The sequence below is a fragment of the Diceros bicornis genome, chromosome 32, assembly GCF_020826845.1.
Source record: "Diceros bicornis minor isolate mBicDic1 chromosome 32, mDicBic1.mat.cur, whole genome shotgun sequence".
NCBI lineage: Eukaryota > Metazoa > Chordata > Mammalia > Perissodactyla > Rhinocerotidae > Diceros > Diceros bicornis.
This window is the reverse complement of record NC_080771.1, coordinates 10,313,548-10,340,233: the sequence shown is the minus strand read 5'-3', so window position 1 is coordinate 10,340,233 and position 26,686 is coordinate 10,313,548. Positions and strand designations below refer to the sequence as shown.

The window sequence follows — 26,686 nt, the reverse complement described above, 5'->3', positions numbered from 1 at the left end:
TCTTCTAACTGGCTCCTTGAATGGGTTTTGGTTTCAAGCTTTCTATAACATATAATAGCTCCCATTCAGGAAACAATTAAGGGCCAGACATTGCTCTAAGCAATTCTAAGACATTACTGCTAATCTTTTAACAATATGAAAGAACAGACATGAACATCCCACTTTCCCCCATCCACTCCTGCCCCATTTTACAGGTAAGAAACAGATTGCAGCATTTAACTAACTTGACCAAGGGTTCCCAACCAGGAAGAGGCAGAGGTGGGATTCAAACAGAGATCTAACTCCCAAGAGACCAACTGTTCTTGAGATACTGAGAGTACAGTAAACTTCTAAATCGAGAAAATAAAGACAAACTTCTTTTTTTCTCTAAAAGGATGGAGTCCAGGAGGGGAGCAAAACATCCTTAAATTTGTTTTCTTCTTCAGTTATTAGTTCCCCTTTAGAGGATGAAGCTGAAGGCTCAGAGAATACTAATTTGCACCCCAGTACTAACAAAAGCATGGATATGGTGATTACTTTGTGCTAGGTGTGTGTTACACACATCTGGTTCTAGTCCTCACTTTTAATCCAATGCTAAACTGTCTCTCAATGCTACTTAACTGGATCATACTTTAAAGTATGGTCTTAATTTAGGTTTAAAAGTTGGAAGGGCTGTACAAGATGGTTTCTAGAGCTTCTACCAACTCTAAAATATTGTGGTTCCATATTAAGGTCACCTGGTTAGTAAGTAACAAAGCTCAGACTTCGAATCCACATTTCCTGACCCCTTTTCTACCTTTTTCCTCTCTACCATGCTGTCTCTCACCACAGCAAGTCAAGGTGTGATAAACAGATATTTTACACTTGCATTCATTCCTTTCTTCCCCCTACCTCATATAGTTAGGGGAAGAATGAGACAATAAATGTCAAGTTTTTGGCATTCCTTTAGAACAGTGTTTTTCAAAACGTGGGTCAGAACCTACAACTGGGTCATGAAATCAATGAGCATGTTTTTAATGACATAAAATGCAACAGAGATATGTGGTATGGGTAAATATTGTTTTGTGAAACTTTTCTTTCAATTATATATACTTAATTGTACATATGAAGTGGGTCATGATGTAAAATGTATTTCTTAGTATGGGTCACAGACAAAAAAGCTGGAAATCACTGCTCCAGATGTCAACCCCACAGCATTCCAAAACATTATTGCTATTTATTGCTGTGGAATAATAAACACTGTACATCTGTTCAAGCAATACCTCCAGCCACGTGTTCCTTTAACAGAGGAAGTGCACTGCCTGGCAATGTATACTGGCTGAGAACAATCCAGAATGTAACCGCAAGGTAAGCTGATTCTCCTATCAAACGTGTGGTCACATAGCTGGCAGCCAAACTAGCTCTTAAATGGCTCAAAGATAGAGAAAGATAGGTATGAAACTGCCTTATTTTTTATTTATTTGTTTATTTTTTTGTGAGGAAGATCAGCCCTGAGCTAACATCAATGCTAATCCTCCTATTTTTGCTGAGGAAGACCAGCTCTGAGCTAACATCTATTGCCAATCCTCCTCCTTTTTTTTCCCCCAAAGCCCCAGTAGATAGTTGTATGTCATAGTTGCACATCCTTCTAGTTGCTGTATGTGGGACGCGGCCTCAGCATGGCCGGAGAAGCGGTGCGTCGGTGCGCGCCCGGGATCCGAACCCAGGCCGCCAGTAGCGGAGCGTGTGCACCTAACCGCTAAGCCACGGGGCCGGCCCTGAAACTGCCTTATTTTTAATCACCACGCAGACTCTGGGTTTCAGAATACAACTATCCTAACCATAGAATAGCTAACTCTCATTGTAGAAAAAGGGAGTGGGCAAAAATATGTTTGTTTTTGTCAAATGGCCAAATTCTCTCAGCTTATTTACTTTCCAGAAGTGAAAACTATAAGAAATAAGGGTCCCTAAGAAAAATTTCAGTAACCACTTGAGCTAGGAAAGTAAGACGGCAAAAAAGAGCCTAAAGTGATTGCTTCACAGTTCTTTGCTTCCCACCTACAACAAATAAGTGATGTACTGGACAGTTACACAAACGGTTTGAATGGAAGAACACATAAATTTCCTGACCATTAAAAAACAAAACAAAGTAAGATAAAATAATTAGTCCAAGTTGGCCCCACAAAGCGATAGTCATATTTCACATGACCCTCAAAACACAAAAGACCATTCCACGTCTCTTCCCCTTCAACAACCAACCTTTAACAATCTACCCAGTCAAAATGAAAAGTGAGGCACCCACAGCAGGCCAGATATGCTACCAGAAGGTATCTGATACAAGACAGAAACACACGGTGGGTGCCATAAAAATCTTATATTTCTTCTCATTTAATACATACAATATATACAAATTAGTAGGAAATCTGTAACCAACATTCCAAACAAAATAATATTAACATAAGTAAGCAGTTACCGTAGAAAATGCTCACTGTGGTTGAAAAAAACATTGCCAAGACACAAGCAACATCTAGGAAGACAACGAAAGAAAGCAAAATAAGTAGATCAAAAAATAAACTTAAAAAACAGAATAATCAAGAGGGTCTGCTCCAAGATGAAACAAGAATTTCAAGCAGCACTGCAACTATTCATTAGAACTTCAGATAGTGAAATGCACAAGTGTCTGATTTCCATATGGACAAGACTGTGAGTTGTACCCACTATTTTGCTTCAGCTTGTCCTGAGTAAAATACCTACTCCCTTAACCTCGCCCAAACCTTCTTCCCAATTTCTGAACGAATGACCTTTCTGAAACCTTCTCTTGGGTGAAATTTTTGCAATGGTAAAACTGCTACTTAAGGAGAAAGTGAGGAAGGACGAAGTAAGATACTGTTTTCAGATGAGCACAACAGAAATCCTGCCAGTACTCGGGAGCCGCTGGGCTGATCAGATGGTGTATACAAGCTTTTCATTAGCTCCCTTTGTGGTGCCTACAGAGAACGCCTCAAGGAATTTTTCAAATGCAAAGAGATGTGCATTACTGATAAAGCCCAAAAGATGAAGAGAGAGGTTTTGAAATTTGGGCCTTTTCAAGATTTGGGGAACTTGAATATGGTTTTATAGCATGTTTGGCTATTTTATTAGACCAATAGTTAATGCAATAAAATAAGAATACATAAAATGTCAGCTTAAAAGGCCCACGAGAGACTGAATCTCCTTTTGCAAGGAATACAGACTGAACAGTAAATTCAGGCTTTATTCTCCAACTAAGATGTTTAGAGTAAGGCTCACTGCATGTATTCTACAAAAATTTTTAATATTTTTAAATCATTTGTTCACAGATTTCATTAAATATATATCTCTATCTCTATATAGAGATAGAGATATTTATCTTCAAAAAGTACCTCTGCAGAAAGCAGTGCTAAGCTGGCAGAGCTGACATCGCCAACTGCAATATATTTTTAACGCTGTTGTATGATTTCTCCCTGTGCATTTATGCAAAAGCATAGCCGGACTCATTCAGCAGGTGGCAGCAGACCCTGCATGAGTGGCTGTGGAGTTCCACCATTTGCCAGCTCAGCAGGTCCCTGGGCCTGCAGGCAGCTCTGGAGCCACAGGTGGCAGACCTTGGTGCTATAACATGGCGCTGTGTGGGCACCAGGCCATCTGTCACTGTCAGACTGCTGGGTCCCATTTTGTACATGGTTTCTGCTACTGGGCTAAACAAAGGGTCAGACAATTATGTGATGGATTTGGGTCCATTAAGGCAAAACAAATCACTTGCTCCCATAATTCAAATTGGTTTACAAGATGGTCTACAAATTCTCACAGGTTGAAGAGAATTCAGCACACAGCTCTGAGCAGTGCCTCCTCCTGGACCTGCCTACAGCCTTACGGGCAGCATTGTGACTTCAGATACTGGCAGGCCCGGTCTCTTCAAGGGCATGCCAATACAGCCATGATACAATCCCATCTCACCTGTGCCTTCTGGAAAAGCCACAGGTCTTCAAGAGAGCCACTCATATAAGTCCATCTAACTGCCTTTTGTGAACCCCTCCCTATTATGTCGGCCCCCTCACCCAACACACACACACAAAAAGAAGAACAATAACTACCATATAACAAAAACCCAACTTCCAAGATTTTCAGCATTGGGTAAAGAACGAATATAAGAGGTAGGACTCACCCAGAAGGGAAAGTCATCTTTGAGAATGGGAAAATGCCATTCCTGGGGTGCAACAGTGAGGGGTGCAGGGTGTGCAGCACACCTCCCTTGTCAACACAATGTAAGCACATAACTACTAGATGCCTCTTCCTATTGCTACACCAAGACATCAAGCCGGGGCTGCTTATTAGCACATCGGGTTGCGGTACTGAGAGCAAGGTAAAGGTTACGGGCTACATCCCTGCGAGGGCCATTTAAATCTCTTGTGCTACTGCTGCAAAGCCAGTTCTGCTCCTTTTAGGGGGCCCAGGGCATTCCTATTATCTGTTACCTATCTCTTGCCATCCAGGAAAGGAAAGCAACCTGTCCAACTCAGTTACTGGGAGACCCCATGTAGAGGGAGAACAAGTAGTAAGGGCATAATATAAATGAGTAAAATAAGAAATGATGGCCAGTTAAGCACTAGTGGGGAAAAAACGCTTTTCAGCAGAACTCCCCCCTCCTCTCAAACCCAGCAAAGCCCCGCAATAACCCTTCAGGGTTGTGGAAGCAGCTTTCCCCTGCTGGTCACAAGAGGTCTGGGGAGAGAGGATGTGACTTGCTCAGTGCTGACACCTCACCACTTGCAGAAAAACAAGGCAGAGCCTGCATCCTAGTGAGACGGGCCGTGATGCAGCAGGATGTGCCATGCTGCAGTGGTTGGGCCTCTGCTGGCCATCCTCTCTCTCCACTTCCGGAAGGGGGGCCGGGGGAGGACTGGGAACACTAGAAGCCAAGAGAGGGAGGGCAGCCAGCCAACTGCTCTCAGACTGCTGAGGTGCCCTGTGGGAGAAAGCAAGGACAGTACTCTGAGCATTTTTATCCCCCCCCACCCCAACCAACACCCAGCACACTTGCTGGGGCTAACCTTTAGGGACACAAGAACAGGGAGGATTCTAAAGAGAAAACTTTTCAATCTAGCTTTGCAAATGGATATAACAGTGTGCCAAAGTATGTCTATCTTCAAAAAGCAGCTGAAGAACCCTCTCCTCACCCAAAGGTATGAACAGATCCAAAAAAATATTAACCCCACAGTCACTCTAAGGGGATGGAAAGATAAGGGGGATACATTAAGGGACGATAACAATGTTTTAATGTGTCTTTGGGGCACTGATTTCCATCTTGGAGATGGGTGAATCCACATGCAAAGAACAGTGGGCACTAAAACTGCACTGCAGTATAAAATGGGAATGCATCAATAACGGCCTTTATCATGGCCAACATCCCCTCCACAGCCTCCCAACCCACCCTAAAAGAACTCATTCAAACAACCCTGTATTATTAAAAAAACACAGATCCCCTGGCTTTGTCAGATCTAGCGTCTTTTCCCTTTGGAAACAGGAAACAAAAGCAAGATTTGAGGCTGTGAGAAGGACAGACAGCCGAGAGTGTCTCCAAGACAGTCAGGTAGGAGCTGAGCAGTTTTTGCCAGGCTGTTTTACAGAGCTCAGGATCAAGTCTCGAGTTCTACTTAGCAAGCACAAGGAGCGCTGTTAGTCAAGACAATGTTTGGGAACCACGTGTCATATTAATTCCCTGCTGGTACACGGTGTCAGTCATTTACACTGCAGTCGAAAATCACAGCTCCTCCCGCTATGCAGCACTGCTTATGCTGATGGGACTGGAGCACTGATCACCATGGCTGTCACAGAAAACGGAGCTTTGGTTTTGCTGCAGTTTCTTCTTATTCAGAAATTCTTTTCAAAAATTTATTTGTTTGGGGACCACTAAAACAAATAAGAGAGCTTCTGTTTTATAACTTCACGTTGTCGTAAATGGAATTTGTCACGGCACTCCCCTGCTAACAGTATTTGGAATTTCATACTCTCTCTAAAACCTTAATTAAGTTTGGAAACGTTGTGAATTTGCCCCGTCAGAGCTGAGGAAATACTGCAGGATGCATCACTCACCACTGTCACCATGGGTACAGAAAACACGAAACATTGCTTAGATGGAGTGGCAAATACAAGCAACAGGAGAAGAGAGGGCAAGACCAACTGTCAAATACAAATTGCCCCAAACTGACAGGGAGCTAAAACCTTTTACCCAGACCATCCATACCAGGAGAAGGGGCAACCCTGCACTGTGGGACCCGTCACAGCTAGAGTTAAAGGAGTGATCTGCTGGGTGGACATGCCAGAATGCTTGGCTCCACCCCAGTGCAGGGCAGATGGATGTGACACCATCTCCCATCCCAGGAGATGAGCACTTCACTCTTCACACGGAGTCAACATGATGGCCCTAAAAGCTCAACCAGCAGGATATATCTTATTTTTAAACGTTTGTTTATAAATGATAAATTTATAATGCCTATCATCTACAACACAGGCCCAGGAAGACTCCAAGCACAGCTCAGTAGGTCATTTCTGACAAGACTGAAAAGGAACATCTCTATAAGTTAGCTTGCTAAAGCAAAGACAGACTTTGCTAAGAGCTCAATCCATTAGATCCATGAGTCACCAGTAAGCCCACAAAGAGAAAGAGAAGGAGTCAGATGCAGACAGAGGCATAGCACAGGACAGATTAGGAGTGAGGCGGCTGGGATTCAGGGCAAAATCAACTGCTTTCTAGATGTAGGACTCTGAGAAAGCTGTTTAACTACAGTAAACCTTGCTTTACTTAACTATAGGGTGAGCTGATTGCACTACATAAACTCTAAGGCCAGCTCCAGAAATTCCAACTCCATGAGAGGTGGAAACGTAAGAAGGTAGCATTGTCGCCACCTCTATGACTATAGTTCACTTCCAAGTAATCCAGACCTTGGACCACAAAAGAAATAAAATAAACTTTGTTTTTGAAGGCAGGCTGATACATATTTTATACATAAAATAACCAAAGCCCACAAAGAGCTAGAAGGAAAATCAGAATCAAAGACAAATAACGTATTTTCACAGTAATGCTAGTTTCACGTTGCCATAAAAGGAGAAGCATACTATCCTGTTTTCTGAAAATCCATCCTATATTAGAAAGAGTAAGTTTCTGTATTTAAAAAAAAAAAAAAGAATAAAGCACAAAGCAAAGAATTTCAGAAGCGTTGATATAAAATACCTATTTAAATTTTTTTAATCCATATTTGCCATCAATTTCTTAAAAGCAACAATCAGAAGCTATCTACTTATAAGCGCTAATTAAGTCTTTACTTCAGGAAAATCTCAAAATTCCCATCTTCTAAACAAGTAACTGTAAATTGGCAAGGCAGTGCTACTAGAGGTGTCTTCAAACTTGAATGAAGGAAAAGACTCGTGCGGTCCACCTCTGATCACAGTGCTCCTGGTGACGCCATTTTATTTCTTCCTCACTGCCATCTTAGTGCCACGGAATGTTCCTAGCAGGCTGGCCGACATGCTTGCTTATCTAGATTATGGCACTGCCAGAGCAGTCAAAGGTTTGATATGAATACATTTTTTGTGGCAAAAAGAATGAGCCCTATGACTCGTTAGTACCAACCAGGCTAAAATTTCATGAGAAAACTGAAGCGCTCTCAGATTGGAGAAATTTGGGAATCTCCTACAAGGACCAGAAAGGAGAGCCTCTTCCCAGAAGCCAAACTTAAGTAGACATGGTGGAGGCAAAGAAAATGGGAAGCAAACGGGTGTCTGCTACCTCCCAGAGCATCTAGTACACAGCTTACAGAAAATCAGAGAAAGAAAATAAGATCAGAATCTTTAACCAAGTTTTACTTTAAAAATTTCAAAGGAAGGCTTCGTGACACCCTTCATGCCGCCCAACCAAACATTTTATGCACGCAAAGCTGCGGTTAAAATGGAGTTCTTATTTGCTGCCCTAAAACTCTATTTCAAAGCACAAGCCTTATAAAAATCAAGGGAAAAAATCCTTTTGCCTTCTACCATATATCTAAACAATTAATATATTAAACGTCCCTCCCAGGATTAAAAAATTTACATTGAGATCTATGCTCTCATGCTGCAAGCATAAGATTTCTGCAAGATTTATGGAGTCTGTAGGATTCTAAGCAGAGCTTAGGAAAACTGAGCCTTCTTATTTCAATGAAAAGACTCATGTGAAAATCCTCCTCTCTCCTAGTTTCAGAAGAGAAAACAGCATTCAGTGAGCAGGATGAACAACAGCTAGTGCAACAAGACCTGGAGGAACAGCTGGTTTTATAAATTTGGTATCAAGTTAAAAGGACTCTCAAATACCCAGTTCTGTGAAGATTCAACTCCTGAAACAGCTACTAAAGCATTCTGAGCAAATTCTTCATGGTACAGCCTACTGTAAAATACGCTCACTATAAATTCTTCAGGGTTAAGTGCCTTTAAAAAGATAAACACACAAATCAAAGTTAAAATCCACTTGTTTCCTCTTAGTAACAGCATAAAGGAACAAAGGAATAAGCCAAGTCAAATCCAATTAATTTTAAGAATCAAGATTTCTAAGCTTACAATCACAAACGAGAGTGTTCCACAAGTAGCTTTGAAGTCACAACTGTTAATTAAACAGAAGGCAATAAAAATTATCCCCATTAATGAGAGTGAAAGCCTCAATCTACTGATCTTTTAAGACAAAATCTTGTTTTGTAAAACATTTTTTCTTACGTATTTTACTCAGCCGTCATAGATCACTATCATGGAAGCATTTTCTTAAATTAAAAAAAAAAAACTAAAATACAGCAATTTTCTTCAGGAATGGAAAACAAACTGTTTGTAAAAGACAGTGAAAAGAAGACAACTCTTTTAAATAGACCATATTTAGATTTCTTTTTTCTCTCAAGTGTCATTTTCTGTGACTAGTGATAAATTCATACCTCTCAATAATTTAAATTACCAATGAATAATTAATTAAAAGCATATGTTAAAATCATTCATAAAACCTACACTTCAAGTATATATATCACAACTAGTTTCTAACACATACATAAAAAAATGTATCCAAGAACCTCTGTGTTACACCTTTCATATTTGTGGTGTTCATTTTAAAGTCTATTTTGCTCATTCAATCAAAGACAAATTTTCAACCTCTTACCGCTACATGAGTATGAGAAATACTTACTGTAGACAAAAGGATTCCATTTTCTTTCTGGGAATGTTCTCCACCCTCCTAGAGAACTCTTCTATGCAGTGTGCAAATTCATTTTCTGAGTCTTACAGTAACAAAGCTCTTGTGCCACAGAACCTAATGTAAATGAAATGGCCCTGCTGCTGTCTTCAGAACCCAGCTCACCTCAACCATGATACAGCTAATTGTTAAAAATGGTGGCTGAGACATTTTCCATACATTAAATTAAGGAGCTCTGATGAAGGCGCTGGCATCCACCCACTTCAGACAAAGGAAAATAATTTGCAACTGTACGAAAGCATGGATAATTGAGTCATCTCCCATACAGGGTCAGTGTTAGAGGTTTCCTCCATCTTTACAAAATGCAAACCACAGCTCATTGTCTCATCTCAGAAATCAATTCTTTGCAATGCTGCACTGGGTCAGAGTTTTAAAGGAATCTTAGTCGTGGGTAAATGCAGACCTCCAATGCCGAGACTAGCGAAATTCTCACCGTTCCTCTCCCTTCCCTGAGCAGCTCTCCTCCATTCCCCACTTGACAGCTCCTCAAGTCTTCCTATTGTTAAGAGTACAGAAAGTCCCATACCTCTGAAGGGAGCTAAACGTCTCAACTAGGTGAGCAATTTCCAAGTCCATGCTTCAGAAAGAAGTCCAGACCCTACAGGTCCCATGATACAAATACATTCCTTGGGATAAAAAGCTATATCCATCATTGTCTTTTTCTGTTGTTTTTAAAGGAAACAACAAGCACGTTGCTTTTCTAACACTGAATTAAAAGCATTTTATCCCTGATATTAATCAAAGTATTAAATGTGTTAAAGACAACATAATTTTATTACCCTCCAGATAATGCTTATATGACTGAGGAAGTTTTCACTTCACTTACACAAATCACATTCTCCACATCAAAAATTTGAAATATACTTAAAGGACTCATCATACTCTTTTGAGGATGAATTTAAGAAAGGAAACGTAACTATCTTAATTTAAATTACCAACATTTGATAATACTTAAGAATCTAAATCTTTGGTGTTACTATTTAATTATTCTCATTTAAAGCCTTATGCTAAAGTATTTCCTATGAGATAATTCCAAATACCTCTAATAGTATAACAAAATATGACTGAATTCCTTAATAAGGCATCTTATACTCATACACACACACGTACACACACACACACACACACACACACACACACACACAGAGTAACCTATAATCTCAAAGAAGGATCTGGTTTTAGCAAAGAAAAGAAATTCTACTTTAATATTTTACCTCATATAAGAATTCTGCAGTTTACATGCATCTTTTAAAAAAATCCTACAGAAAGTTTACACTACTTACTACTTAAAGATGAAGTCTGCAAAAATCCTAAATAACCAACTATTTAAATCTTTAAGCAAATACCTCTCTGCCCCACCCAACAGATTTTTTTAAAGAAAAATATCAGAATGACAAGGCACAAATCTGAACAATTCTCAGGAGAATCAAGTACTTTTTCTATCAAATGAATTAAATGCTTTTGAATTTATCTCAAAATTTTAAACCAAGACACTGTCTTTCAGAGGTACTGCAATAACATGCTGTCACTCTATTTACCAGCGTGCATTTATCTTAATTTCTTTACAAAACATTGGTAATCCTACCTGCAGCTCTCAAATTTAGAGTAACAGACCAGTCGACGCTCTTGGTTACTGCAGCTTTTCCATACCTTCTATGTGGGATGAGCTACACTAGAACCAGTGCTCAAGTTTTTCCCACTCCAAACAGCCAGAATTGAGAGGAGGGGAGGAAGAGGGAGAGGGGAGAGAGAGAGAAAGAAAGAAGAAAAAGGAAAAGAGAACACCCTGCAAATGTTGATGTGACTGGAGCACTAAAGAGTCCAATTAGACAATGAGACTGCAGAGTCCCCTTAAAAAGGGTGCCCTGCAGCCCCCAGGGCACAGCATCATCACTCCTGCTGCTCTACACAAATTCAGAGAAGTCAGCCATCAGTTTGAAAGCACAAACTGATGGGAGTAACAGTTTATAGGTTACAGAAGGGTATTTTATTGTTAACGGACTGTACCAAGTTAAGATTTAAGAGGGGGAGAGACAACATGTAGGCAAGGAAAGCTATGATACTTTTTTTTTTCCCCGACCCAAGCCACTGCAATTACTCTGATGTGAATTTTTGATGACTTCCGACATCTTGCATGGTTAATAATCGCTTCAGCTGTCATGTTCGGTTAACGTGGAAAATGCATTTGCTGCATTGTGATGCAGTGCTGTGGCCACAGATTGTAACACCAGTTGTGAAGCTGGTCCCTTAACTGAGCAGCAGGAATTTGCACATGTCATGATGCTAAAATAAATGGTAGTTAAAAGATTTTATACAGCAGCAGACAGATTCTGCCATTTTAGCCTACAGAATGTGTAGATCCAACACACACAAGCCTCTCAATCTCAGATCACTGTGCCCTCTTCAACTGCACTGTCCTTCAAACAAAACAGTACATTCACCATCTTAAATGTTTGGCCTCTCAGTAGTTAAAAATTTTCGATACTGTTTAAATAACTATTCAGATTAATTATAGCTTTGAACAGAACTGAGGTTATTTGCATTTCAGGAATATACAGCCAATGAAACTGTCAGTGACACAGAAAAATGCAGACCTTTTATTAACATATGCTCAGCTCAACTGTCACTTCTTTGTATAAGATTTAGGAAAAAAAAATATGATGTGTAAGTAAGGAATATTCCCATTCTCCTGTAATGGTTTTTAAAAGTGCTCCTCAGAAAGGGATTTTTTTCCTCCATGTTTTAATGTATAACCTGAAAATTAAAGACTACATTAATATACTAACATGTGTTTTTCATTGTCACTAAAAGAAATTCAATGCAGCAAACAACTGGACAATTACAGGAAAGCTTGTGAAAAAGCAAAGATGAAACTGCACTTAGAACCAGGCACCGGATAATTAAAGTCAGGCCAGTCAGGTAGTGGACCATCATTACGGTGCAGATTGCAAAAGAAAAATCGAGAGAAGGACCCTTCCATTTTCAAAAATGAAACCCACAAACCCTGTGATCGCAATCTGTTGGTTGCAAAACCAACACCTACACTGTAGAACCTGAAGGACACATGATACTTGCCAATTTCATAATATACTTTTATACAAATATTAACTTGGCTACTTAGCATCTAGAATTTGGCAACTTAAGGTTCTTATTCATCTACAATCACCATTTTGGTATTTAAAGAAGCAGAACCAAGTTACAGACTTCACTGCTTTGTAAAAGAGAAGCAACTAATATAATTAACTTATATTTCTTACATCAGAACTTTTGCCAATTAAATGCTCAGAGCTGAGGATGCTTCAGACATTTCTGCCTCATAAAAAAAATAAATGGGGGCCGGCCCGGTGGCGCAAGTGGTTAAGTGCGCGCGCTCCGCTGCGGCGGCCCGGGGTTCGCTGGTTCGGATCCCGGGCGCGCACCGACGCACTGCTTGGTAAGCCATGCTGTGGCGGCGTCCCATATAAAGTGGAGGAAGATGGGCACGGATGTTGGCCCAGGGCCGTCTTCCTCAGCAAAAAAAGAGGAGGGTTGGCGGATGTTAGCTCAGGGCTGATCTCCTCACAAAAAAAAAAAATAAATAAAAAATAAATAAATGAAAAAGAATGAGCAGAGGAACACATTGGTGTCTGAAGGGTGAATAACAATGAAAGAACTTATGTTACTAACATAAAAATCAACCCATGATTTCCTTTGTTTTATTCATTCTGATAGCACCAAATGCATAATTTGGAGGTGCATGTGTTAACAAGCTCTGTAAAGCTGAAGAGCTTTCTAGTTTTGTTTCTTCCCCTAACTTAAAATTAACTGTACTAACAGTGCTATTTGGTGCCATACCAGATGTCACAGTAGTTGTAGCTCACATTGAACAATTCAAGGTTTTTTTGTTCCAGACCCAATACAAGGTACCACTAGCAGCTCAGAAACTGCACAAGGAGGGAGGGAGGGAAAGTGTGTTGGGGATGGCTTTGAAATTAACCAGGCTCAGCTTATGCTCCAATTACTCAACAAAAGACAATCCTGGGGGACCTCTCTCTGAACCAGTGCAAGAAGCAAACTCTTTTGTTTCTGATCAAATAAATGCTGTATTGAAGCATAGTGGATATGCAGCAATAGGAGTCTCTGCCTGGGGATGGAAGGGGCAAGAAAAAAAGAACCAGAAGACCCAAGTGCGGTTAGAGTCAAACCATTCCACTGATGGTTAAAACCTCTTCCTGAGGGAGACATCTGAAGTTCACTACAGGGAAGTGAGAAAACTCCCTTTAATTACTAAAAAAAACTCTACTCATGGAGTCACAAACATTAAGACATTTTTCCTCGTTGGTACAGCCAACAAATAAATTAAAAGGATATATCTTTATGCTAGAATAAACTGTAAACCAGCTCAGACGCTGTGTTCTCCTGGTCTATGATTATCCCAAGGAATCCAGGTGAGTTGCAGAATATCATGGCTGCAAAGGACCTCGGAGCAGAGGGTACTGAGAAGTGTACCTAACCTGCCTTCAGATCCCAGATGCCTGAATATGTATGTGGAGGTCTTAAAAACGCTGGAAAGAAGTTACCTTACTAAGGAGGTGCGTCTCCACTTGTTTTATCACTAGCTGAACATGAAGTGATCCATTCCTAAACGTCCACTGTTTAATTTTGTGTTTTGGCTTTATACAGCCCTAAGCACCAAAAACTAAAACAAAAAGAAACGAGTAGAAAACTAGTGGACCCAGCATTTATTAATATAAGGAATAAAAATGGGTTTGTGTATATAAATGAAGAGATGACATCTGAGCCTTTCTACCAAAGGGGATCGACACCATCTTTTCAAAATCCTCTGTGCACTGCACCATTCTGAACTACAACAGCAGCCAACTTGTACATGAGATACACACCCTATATAAAAAAAACTAGACACCCAAAAGTGTAAAGATAGACGCATCTTACTACCAAAAAGACCAAAGTATATTAAGGTCTCTGTATTTGAGAGACCTCCAAATTTCAGGTGAGGGCTTGAATTTTCAAACAGCATTCCATACAAAATTCCAACAAAGCATGCCTTTAGATATTTCCTTAGAATCCACTGTAATGAGAATCTTTAACAGAAAAGTTTCAAATTTGTTATTTCTATTTCCGTCTCTCTAGTCTTCCACTAGTCTCTCTTAAAGAACTTCTCAGCAAAGTACAAGTATAGGACCAAGAAAAAAAGAAAGATGTTTTTCCTAAAAAAGTAGAGATACTTCCTCCAAGTTAAGATATCCAGATTCCAAGACTCGGTTGTTTTCCCTCATGTAGTTAACTGGTTTGAAAGATTTCTGAGTAGGGGAAAAAAAAGGGGGTGCGGTGTGTGTGACAGTTCCAATTTCCTTGGGCCCAAACCTGAAATACACCAAGGATGAGGAGATTTTTTTGAAGGTGCAGCATTAGTACTCCTCTTTTTTTTTTTCCTGTTACCATTAATAAATAAGATTATAGAATAGAAAAAGGAAGCCACTGAAATTCTGTGTTCAGGTTTAGGTAGAATTATAATAATCACCAGGGGAAATTATCATGTTCAAGTGAACAACTGTAAAGCTCTCAAGTACACGGACCATATGCAGGGCTTTACCCAGAAATCAAACTTTTACAGATCCCTGGTGAGCTCTGTTCTGCCTTCTGCCAGGTTCACTGGGCTGCTGGGAAGGTAAATAATACCAGTGGTGGGTAAATGCCTTTAAGGGTTAAGAATGTGAGGCTGGGCAATTACTGGCCCCCCCCCCCCGCCCCGCCCCCGCCACCAGCCTCCTGAGGCAAAGCTGGATCCCAGTTTCCTTCCCAGCCAGCCATCACCAACCTCCTCCTGGCTCCTCTCTCTTCGCTGACACCCTGTTCCCTTGCCCCATGCTACACATTTCCTGTACATTCATTTTTACTGCCACAACTCTTACCTCTAGACCAGTGGCTCTGGAAAATTCTGTCTGGAGCTATTTTCCGAGCAGTGTTTCTTATCCTATCTCTAAATGTTTCAGGGGCATTTCCACAGTGATGTCTTGCCAGAACATCAAAAACTGAAACAAAATCTCAACTTTCAATCTAGTTAATCTTCCTAATTTCTCAGTCTCAACCAATAGCACCAATCCTTCTCCTTGTTCCAAACCTCGAGTTATTTTTGAACATCCTTCTTAAGCCCATCAGGCACCGAGTGCAGCAGATGTTTTATTTCAAATGTCTCTCACACATCTTTTCCTCTTCATTTTCTCAGCCACCAACCTGGTCCTGGCCATCATCACTGTGGCTGGATTTATTACAATTGCCTCTGAACAACACCTCAGCAGGTATCCTTCCACTGGCCAAGCCAACTTCCACAGGTGTTTCCACACCCTCTCTCCTTTCTTCTTGACATTTACCTGCTCCAAAACGTTCCACAGCAAGTGCCTACATTCCCCCGCTTGGCAGGCACTCCTACATTTGATCCTTGCTTCTCTGACAGATTTTATTTCTTAGCACGTAACTTGTGAAATCACCTTCCTGACTTCGGTCAGGTTATTACTGTCATATCGTCTCTTTCACTTCCTGCAATCTAAACCCATTTAATCTTTCAAGGTCCATTGGGATCCTGTCTGTTCCAGGGGGTCTTCCCCAACTACCCCAAAATTCACTCATCATTATTCCCTTCCTCTCCCCTGAACTCCCATGGCATTTAGAACCTCATGTCATTCCCATGCAGTTTTGCCTGTCACTTTACACTATCTTGGACAGGTTGATCCTATTATAGGAATGTTAGTCTTGGCTCTCCAGGTAGAAGACAATGAACTTCCAGAGAGCAGTATCCAGAATTTATGTTTATTCTAATTATCATCAGTGCCTACCATAGTGCTGTCCTTAATGGGCACTCAACAGACCACTTCACTGATTTTTATTAGTGTTTACTAGGCCCCACCCAGGCAGATGCAGGCAACTACTTAGAGGGGAGCTAAATACTACTTTTTCTTGTTGTTTGTTCTTTCAAATCTCTTCAGTTCCCTGAGAAAATCGCAGCCTCAGGGAGTAAGACAGATGCTGAGGTGGTTCCTGGCTAATGTGCAGAGGCACCAAACTCTTCTTTGTGACTAAGCATCATTACCAACAATATTCAATTCCCGAAGTCGGCTTCCTTCTCAGTTGCATCTAGAGCCAAGGAGGTTCAGGGAAAATGAGATGGTCCTGGCCCAAACTCGGTGGTGTGGCATTCACAGCTGATCTGTCCTGACAAATCAGCTGAGAATGAAAACACAATTTGCTAATTTTATCAATGACATTTCACCTTGAGTATTGTTTTAAGTGAGAAATGCTAGACTTAGGCAGTCAATAAAAACCAGATGATTTCTACATCTTTATTTAGCAGTAAAACAAATTAAGTTTCATTCTCTGTTGCTCATATGCAAACCTGTCTGCCCAGGGATCAAGAAACAACAGGGAAAAGAAAGTTCTCTGCATTTAGAAGCTGATGAGTCCAGCTGCCCCAGCACGGGGTTCTGCCTCTGGTATACCCATAAATCAAAAAGGGTGGGAGCAGGATTTAGGAGTGAGCCAGAAACTTAATGCATGTGGGTGAAAGTAATTTCAGAACTAAGATTTCCACTTTAAACACGTTTTCAAGAAGCAGTTCCTCAATAAATGCAGTTACTAATGGGAATAGGCTAAAATGGGAGGATGAAGCATCTGTCCTCCAATATTCCTCCAAAGCAATTCACTGTAGTCCCAAGTTTTAGAAACTCAGAAAGAAGAGAGCTCTCTATCTGTTTCTCTCTCTCTCTTTTACACACACACAACAAACACACAGCATCTATCACACCTTAGTATTTAGAAAGAGGGAACAACTGATTTTTGCAAGAACTTATAGACTATATGAAGAAGTTCTACCTCAATAAAAAATAAATAAAATAATAAAGTATATGAAGACTCAGCAGAGTCATGGCCATAAAATTTCAGGGGCAATTCACTTCCCTTCTGCCACAGATTAAGAAAATAAGGCAAAGAGAAAGTCAGATTGTGGCTGAGGTCACACAGTGATCTGGTCCAGGTCCTGGGTTCGGGATATGAGTTTCTTGCTTACAGGGCTCTTTGTAGAGCACTATGGGACACTGTACAGAGAAAAACTGCTCGGATGTGTGCCTGGGCCCCAGATTTCACGGAATTTTAAGTTACTACATGGGGGATGATGAGGGATACAAAAGAAGGGCTTCCAGTTTGCTAGTTCTTGTTACCAATGTACTTTACACAACAGATGTATTTCTTACCAGGTTGATTGTAAATAGAATTCTTTTAAACAAATTCTATTTTAAACTCAGTAGGGAAGCTGTTAATGGAAGGAATACTAAAGCTAAATATCACCCCAAGATTTCTTTCATTAATGTAGATATTTAGGATTTGGATTTGCTTACTAATGCATGGTCCATCATATTATTACTATTATTTTAGAGAAAAGACACTAAAACCTTAATTTTCATGTAATTTTTTTGCTGTATATATTTACTATTTCTGCTATTAGTTGGAAAATATTGTGAAGGCCTGATACTGATTAAAAAAAAAAAAAAAGAGTCCTCAATAGAAAGAAAAGGATTACTAAAATTATCCAACCATAAATGATTTAAACGAGGAGAAAACTATTTATTTCATTATCTGGTCAGAATTTCAAATTCACTTACATAAAAAATACAGGTTCTTGGAATTTTTCTATGAAGGAAAATTATAGGCAGGATTCTATTTTCTCATTAATCTCTATTATAAAGTGGAATATGCCATTCCTCAAAGCAATAAATAAAATTTGACATCAAGATGTAATAAAATTACATTCAGGGAGGCAAACTTTTTTTAAGGCAAACCTTAAAAAAACCTTCCTTTTTTAAGGAAAAAGAAGATAACCAGAGTAAAAATCATATGAGAAATAACAACAAAATGAATTTGAAACAGAAAACATGGTGGCATCCTGTGCAGTGCTGGTCCATACCAAGGGGTGGGACAGGGAGGAGGAGGCCCCGCCTCCACCACCCACCACTTCAGGTCAGGACAGACAACTAAGGCAAGCGAGGCGGGTGGTCTTGTCTAGGCCCCGGGAACTTACGCTGCCCTGCAAAACACAGGGTCAGGTTTTCATCTCTGTACTGCACCCTTCTCATCTCTACAACAGGAACACAGGATCTGCAATTCTAAAACAGTTTTTCGAAAATTAGGCTTATTTTAAAATATGCTTTTCCCAACACCATTCTTCTCTCCACCATTCTTCTCTCCACCAGCCTTCTAGCAGTGACACCAGAGGAAATCATTTTAAAAACAATGATCCAGTTTTATTAATACACTTCTTACCACTCAGTCCTCTAGCAAACTACTGAGGTAACTCAAACATTTCCAGTTCTAATACTTTGCCATCTTACATCATTAAGACAATACTGGGGCATTTCAAGTAGCTGAATTCCCTTGGATAGATCTAAAACACTGAAAATCTAATAAAGATGGGGACTATATTATATCCACTTAGGGTGTTTAATCAAGCATCATGCACAGGGTTAAGTGCTCAACATATATTTATTGACTAACCTATAAACTGTTGAGAGTTGCTATGCAGAAGCTCTAGAAATGTCTACACAACTGCAGACTATCATCAGCCTTCTCCAACTATGGTGCTTCTTGGCAAATTTACATTTAGAATTTAATCTGAAGTGTTCCTATGAAGCTACCTATATGTTACTAGAATTTAATCTGGTGAAATGCCCCATAAGGCTACTTCCATATGATTTCTAAAAGCCAGAGGTAATTAGCCTAGCAGAAAGCATACTGAAGCTGGAGTCAAAAAAAGTGGGTTTTAGGTAACCCTACGCAAGTCATTCACCTCATGCCTCAGCTTTCTCATCTGTAAAATGGGAAAACGCCACAAGACCTATACAAAGTAGGACATTACGTATATCTTCAACTGCCTGTACAATAGCATGACTCTTTAAAGCAAAGAGAAGCAATTTCAAATGATTTCTAAAACACAGCCTGTACATTTTAATATATTTTTCAAATATGCAGACTGATTTAGACATTTCCAAGGAAATACTTATTCTGCCTTTCTGCTTTCTCTCGTGGCATCTGTTGTTACTAGCAGCTAAGGAAAAGTAAATCTAATGTGATTAACAGTAGACCCAGGATCCCAAGCACTCACTTAATGGGGGAGGGAGGGTACAGAGAGAAGCAATGAAAAGGTAAACAAAATGAGAACGAGAGGAGCTGAGGAGAAAGGCAGAGAAAATCAGGTTAATGAACAAAAACAACAAGTCCATCTTTCATCTCTCCTGGCTCCTACTGATGGCAGACGGTGTATTTAATCTGCTGAGAGACCAGATTTAAGGCCTCTGTTTGGCATAGCCCATTCATGAATTATTAACGTTTGCAGAAGCAATAGCACATCCGCTTGTAGCTATCAGAGAGGATAATGATGATTAACCAAGATGGGATTATTAATCCCCCCACTTCCCTTTCCTCTGTCTCCCTCTCTTTTTCATTCCCGTCTGGGCTCTGACTGCTCTTTAGGCAGTGTATTTTGAGCTACAGCCTCAGCATCAGAGTCAATACCTTCATGGTGAAAAAGTAATCAATGACCAACATAAGTCATAAGTTTTTAATATACATAAGTTTTTAACATATATTTTATTGACCACTGTGTCCTTAATGAAGCAAAGATAAAAACAAGGGTGGTTACAAATTCTTTATGGACTTGAACACTTAAAAGATAAACACACTGTTTTGCAGGCTGAAAGTTCAGGGTTGGTTCACAGATGGATAGTTTATTTATTTATTTAATTTTTATTTATTTATTTTTCCCCCAAAGCCCCAGTAGATAGTTGTATGTCATAGCTGCACATCCTTCTAGTTGCTGTATGTGGGACGCGGCCTCAGCATGGCCAGAGAAGCAGTGTGTTGGTGCGCGCCCGGGATCCGAACCCGGGCCGCCAGTAGCAGAGCGTGCGCACTTAACCGCTAAGCCACGGGGCCGGCCCAGAATGGATAGTTTAAAAGTTGGCAGAGATGGCTACAAATCAGGGTTTACCTACACTAGACTTCTGTAATCACTTAACTGGTGGATCTCAAACTATATTGTTAAAATACAGATTCTGGGCCCCACCTCCAGAGATATGGATTCAGTAGGCCGGGGGTAGGGCCTGCGAATCTGCATTTCTAACAAGTTCCCAGGTGATGCGATGCTGCTGGCCTGGCGCCACACTTTAGAATCACTGACATAGAGCTTCTTCCAGTTGACAAAAGGCATTCAGAGCATGAGAGGAATGGAGAAGGAGATTAAAACCAACCTGAGGTAGAAAGCTAATACAAAGACAGAGATGAGATTCGCAGCTCCTTTCCTTTCCTTGCCCCCAATGAAAAACCCAGATGCCTGAAGGGCTCTGCAATATGTTTCCTGCTCCAAAATAAACCCCACTCCATAACACTCCCTCTTCCCCAAAGAACTGAGCTAGTAAGATGAATAGTTAACACACAGGGAAGAACACATATGAAGCTGGGAGCTAGATTAATTTATAACTTCATTCCTAAAACACGAGAAACAAAATCAAATATCTCCCTTTCCTTGGTCACTTTCTTCCCCATCATCCCCTCTACTTAGGATTTGGCTTTAATGTATAACCAATCCTCAAAAAACGAATAAGTTGTAACAGCTTCACCCAAAACCCCAGGTTGCTATGCACTGTAACAGAAAACTCTTATACACTCTCAATATCAAGTTGAGGCAGGCACCAAAAAAACAAAAGTAGAATATTAGCAGAGGCTTTAGGCAAGGGCCAAAAATAAAGAAATGCACTTCAGGGTACGCATTAAAAGAGCAAAACAAGAGCAGGTTAGCTAGACTGATAAACTAAATTTCACTTCTTTGGGATCTGCAAATGCAGAAAGCACACGTAATGAGGGCACATGAAGAAGAGGCCGGGATTCCACAGAATCAGTCTCTCCACTGGGTCCTCCAAGCTCCACCTCACACCTACACCGTGCTCACTCTACAAAGCACGACAGCTTCGGTGGGTGCATGCTGCCAGGCTGCAGGAACCATCCTAACAGCCTTGATGTCGCAGCTAACACCTGATCGGAAAAAAGAAGGTACACTCCTGTTAGCAATGGCTGCTCTGGATGACACCCAGTCTAAGAGGTTGGGGGGAGAGAGGCAGAGAAAGAGGAATGCAAAGGACAGAAGAAAAGCGAGAATGAAAGGAAGAAAGGAGAACAGACAAAAGAACAGACAAAAATAATGGAAGAAGGGAGGACAGCCAGAAGGAAGAAAACACGGAGGGAAGGAGGGTGAAACAGAAAGCAAAAAACTGGCAAAAACAAAAACAAACAAAAAACATCTCCCCCAATCTGCTCTAAACCCTGACAATCTAGTCCACCTAAAGTTTCAAATATGACTTTTGTTCCAGTCTGCCACTCTGCATTTGCTTGGCACCAATGACCTACTCAGACAGCATAAACTAGGCTGACAGGCTCTAGTGTGGCAAATCTCCAGAACTCTGAGCCCCTTTACATAAACAGCATCTGTAACCTATGTCAGCAGCAGCAACAAACATCAGTATCACTTTTTGTTCCAAAGTGTATCTCAGATAGAAAAAGTGAGGTTTGTCACCACTCCGTTTATAGTACTACTCTTCTAAGTAGCATTTTCATCTCTACAATTGATTTAGTTAACCAGCAAATCTTTCACATGGAAAGGAATAAATGGAAATGTCACTTGAAAGAAAACAGGTAAGAAAAGATCCAAGAGGAAAGATAGGACCAACACACAAACCTGACCAGCGGCAAAAGAACTAACTTAGTGTCTTTGCAAAAAAAATAATGTGGAATTTGCTCAACCAGTCCACCCCTTGATGCCTTCCCTCACTGAGGCACGATAATAAGGATAGAAGACCAGGTATTGAGAAGTATGTGGCTCAAGTTTCACCTTTGATAGTAACTCTACCTTGTAATCTCTCTATATTGGTCTCAATTTCTTCCCCTTCTAAATAAAGATGATGCCAATATCCATTCAACCCACCTCAAACATTGCAGTGAGGAACAAGACAGTGATGGACAAAGCTCACTGTAAAGTATTACACAAATGGAAGGATTACTATGGTTCAAAGTCCACATTATTATGGCCTAAAAGTTCACATAAAATTCCTGGCCTGTTACTTCCCCCTCAATCTTCCAATTTAGGACAAAGTCACAGAACTTCTCAATAACATTCTTCTAAATGGTTTGAGGGGGATAGTGAAATGAGTAATGGTTGCTCATGAAATCTGCCTGTCTCAGATCCCTTTTCACACATTAGGAAGCTTTTCCATTACAGAATAAAGAAAAAGACTGTATATTATTTCATAGGAATTGAACAATTCTGAATTATGAGGGCCATTTTTATGGTCTATCTTGAACACATGCTTCATGGACTAATTTCCTCACATCTCTGTTAAAATAAATCAAGTTTCCTTGTCATTTCAAACAGATGTTCTATAGTCTCAAGCACCTAGTCCAAATAATTCAACATTCCCAAAATGGTGGCTCTTCTGACAACTGTGAGGGGCAATACACCAGTCAAGAAAGGGCACTATAGAGCCGTTTTCCAAGTTCTCTGAATTAAGCATGTCTTACTTTTGTAATTGAGGGAAAAGGGACTTTTCCCTCCTAAAGCCATCCAGTTCTCGAAACCCCAAATTTAATTTTTTCTTGTCATCTAACTCCCTCAGCCCTCCCTCAAGAGGTGAGGGCTCACCCTGTATTCTAGTCAAGAGGCATCCAGGTTGTGAAGAGGGAGGCTAAAAGTCTTTTGCAGACAATGATTACTTCTCCTCCAACCACTCTGAGCCCAGCTCCCTCAGTGAGCAGGACACTGTACCAGCCCCTCAGCTAGATTCTAATTTCAACTTCATGTCAGGAGAATGGCACCAGGCACACGCTGAGGGCCACCTGTATGGGAGTGCTTAACTGTGGCCTACTCTGGAACACTACCACGCCTTTTTAGTTCCCTGCTTGGCCTTCCATTCAAGATTCTGTTATGTTAGTTTGCATTTATTTATATGAGCCAGTCAGTCCAAAGGGCATGAGTTTGCATGACTTCAGGTGTTAATATCCTGCTGAATGTCAACTCCTCACTTTTATGTTGTAACCTAGAAATGAATACTTTTGCTATAGAGAGATTCTTTCCTGTATTCTGGGGCACATACAAAGTTGAGGGCTCTGTCTGTGTCTTTAAAAACCAAACACACATAATACCCTTAGACAACCAAATCATATTATAAGATGCAAGATTTCAACATTCCGGCACACTGCCAGGGCTTAATGGCCAGTCAGACGCTAAGTAAGGAAATGGGTCTGCATTAAACCTACAAATAAGTCAACAATCAATAGTTCAGGATTACAGTAAAAATTTGATGTGCCCTTTAAATTGCTTCTAGCATCATCCTTCTAACTCAAGCTCAGCTTCAGAAGCAAAACAAAACAAAGACGATCAAGCAAGAAGCTGAACACAACCTATTTTCACGAGCACAAAGCCTTGGCATTTCGAAACTAAAAGCTGCTCCAGGATTTCACAGAAATCCTTTACAGTGTACCTGTAGGGCAGCAAACCTGAGAAATAATAGGCTGAGCCTTAGACAGTAAATTAAACTGACAGCTCAGCAAGCAGAAAACTATGGCAAAAAAGCAAGCACCTGGAGATAAACGGATGCAGCAGTTTTGGCCTTCCTGTAAAGCTCATCTCCCCCCTAAAACCAGCAGGGGTTTGTATCACGGTTTAGAAAGCATGTTCCAGCTTCTCCCTCAATCAACATTATTTTACTACTAAGCTGATGTAAATAAGAGCAATGCCCACCACATCCATTCACTTCAGGCTTTCTACTCTTTATTTTGCTCTAAATGAGCAATCAATTACACTTCTATTTCATACTTCCACTATCTTCCTCCTTCAAATATATCCTGAAATTCACTTCTTTACTCAAACAGTCTTAGTCTACAAATGAAATGGAAAAGGTAGGGAGCTAAGGGCACAGCACTGAACTTGAACCAACAGAAGGGAGTCCAAGTCTGACATACCTCACTTCTGCAGGCCTTAGGTTCCTCATCAGTGAAATGGGGTTAACAATAGCATCCGCCTCAGAGGTTACTGGAAGGACTGAAGGAGGAAACCCAGAAAGTGCTCAGTACCGCGTCTGGACACAATAAATGCTCAGTAAACCTCAGCTCTGCCTCCCCAATCTTAGCTGGGGTAAAATAGAAGACTTTTTATTCAAACTTGTCTTCAGTGCCCTGTACCACTGCACCAGCAGGAAACACTTAAACTAAACAAAAGAAAGGAAGGGAGGCAGGGAAGGAAGGGGAGAGGGGAGGGAGGGAGAAAGACAACACAACTATTTAAACTAGCACTACTCAAAGTAGGGTTGAAGGAGTACCAGTCTGCAGCAAAAAAGTACAAAAGCCGAGAATAAGCATTTAGAAAACTTTGTACCAATCTGACAGAGTAATTTTATGTCTATTGAATTTAACTGTAAAAACTAGGGCTTGTATTTTGCATGTCTTTTATTTCATTTTTTTCTAGTAATTCATTTTTACCGTATTTTATACAAGTATCTCTCAGTCTGAGACAAACTGGAAAAGACTTGCTTGGGAAGCACTGATTAAGAACCTTCTGAGTGAACAACATCCACCACCATACTCCTTCCACATGAAGACATCTGGGGCAGTTTGGGACCTCATCACAGAACCAAGTGCTACTGTGAATTCCTGTAAACCTTCAAGGATCCACCAGGCCCTGCTCACTTAGAGACTGGTTCTGCTGACACAGACTGATAGGCACTGTGGATAAGAGAAACTAATAAGAGAGGAGAAAGTGCTCCCAGATAACATCACACCAGTGTATTTTTTGGTACCTTGAGCAAATCAAGCATATTATAACCTTCCATGGCTGTTTCTACCTGTCTCTAAGATAGTGATGATATTTTAAAATAGACAAATAATCTTTTTTTTTTTTAAAGAAAAGGGGGAAGGGGAGGAAACTCTCCCCCACCCATATCCTCTTGCTCATGCCATTCAAAGAAATAAACCAAATCAGATAGTAATAAAAATCAGCCAGTAACCCACACTCCCACTTCCATTCTGCTGACTTAATCCTCCCCTTTGTTTTATAAATTAAATTAAACGAATAGCCCAGTCCTAGTTGTAAATATGTTTTATGAGAAAAAGGTTCTTTCGGTACAGTTTCTTGGAAGCTGTGTCACACCCCACCCTGCTCAGCAGATTCTGCTGCCCTGCTTCAAGGGCTGCGGTTTTCTGAAAAGCACAGGCAGGATTTTGCTGATGGCATCTCGGCCTCAGGGCCACTCCACAGTGAGACGCGAGGACTCGCCCTTCTGTCCTCCAGGATAATTAAAGTGGCGCATGCACTGCTGCTGACTGTTAGTGTTGCAAACCAGGGGCCCTCAGAATCAAGGCTGCCAGCAACGTGGGCTTGGGGTACTCAGCCTCCAGATCTGAAGTGCAAGATGGAAGCCAAGCATTTGTGAAGCAGGAAAATGCTTAAAAAGAAAGCAATACACACTGGTTATGAGAGCTCTGCCACAAAATAAATTCCAAGTACAGGGCTTGCCAGCAGAGGATGTTGTCACCCATCCTACCTCCCAGCTTCTTGTCCTGGTCCCCACCAAACAAACAAAAAGAAGGAAAACCAAGAGTCTCCCCTGTCTGAACTCTTCTCTCAGTTCCCTCACAGGATGTGGATTTTTAGTGGAGACAGCAGGAACCCAGGTCCCAAAGTTTTGTAACTCAGTCGCCACACTTTGCAACCACCACCAATGGAAGGAGCCACATCAGGTCGCAGGCCTGGGAAGCTTTCGATGGAACATTCCAAAACGGAAATAAGAGATCACAGGGCGCCGTGGCAAGCAGATCAAAGTGGCGCACAGGGTCAAGGGCTGCCATATGAGAATGACAAACTGGTCTACAGTAATGCATCACTCTTCGATGAGGTTTTATTCCCCATTTCAATCACATCCACTTCAGTATCAAATAGTTCAGCAGATAAAAAGACGTGCCCATTTCTGGTTCCCGAAACCTAGCAATTTAAAGATACCAGACTGAAGATGACAATATATGTTCCCCATCTCCAGAGCGCTGAAGCATCAACAGATATTGCCAGGTTAAGAGACAGCTCCTGAAGGAGGGAGGGGATGACTCAATTCCAGTTCAAAGGCACCAGGCCCTGGCCAATATCTGAAGTGCTTTATTAAATTGTTAAATATTTTAGCCATGGGCTTCTTCCAAAATACTCTTCCAGAACCATTCCAACTTCTTCTTTAAGTTGGTAATTGATATTCCCTTGCTCACTACAGGATATAAGAAACCTCTGAGAAGACAAAAAAGCCTGTTATTTCCTGCTTGCTCAGAATGCATTCAGCATCCATTTACTTGCTTGTTCTGAAAGCCCCGCATTCTGGAGTA

General features: G+C 40.8%; 1 protein-coding gene across 4 annotated transcripts in view; it reads right to left on the bottom strand.

The window, feature by feature from the left end:
* The window catches only part of NUP93 (nucleoporin 93), a 107,967-nt gene that overhangs the window by 44,580 nt on the left and 36,701 nt on the right, over nucleotides 1-26,686 (bottom strand). Inside the window, exon 1 of one of the 4 annotated variants that reach the window (XM_058527863.1) lies at nucleotides 10,821-11,064. The exons of 2 other annotated variants lie outside the window; for them this stretch is intronic. The gene's annotated coding sequence lies outside the window, so the exon portion shown is untranslated. Of the gene's footprint in view, nucleotides 1-9,169; nucleotides 9,291-10,820; nucleotides 11,065-26,686 lie in introns of those variants that run through there. One more of the 4 variants, XM_058527862.1, reaches the window with a different exon arrangement.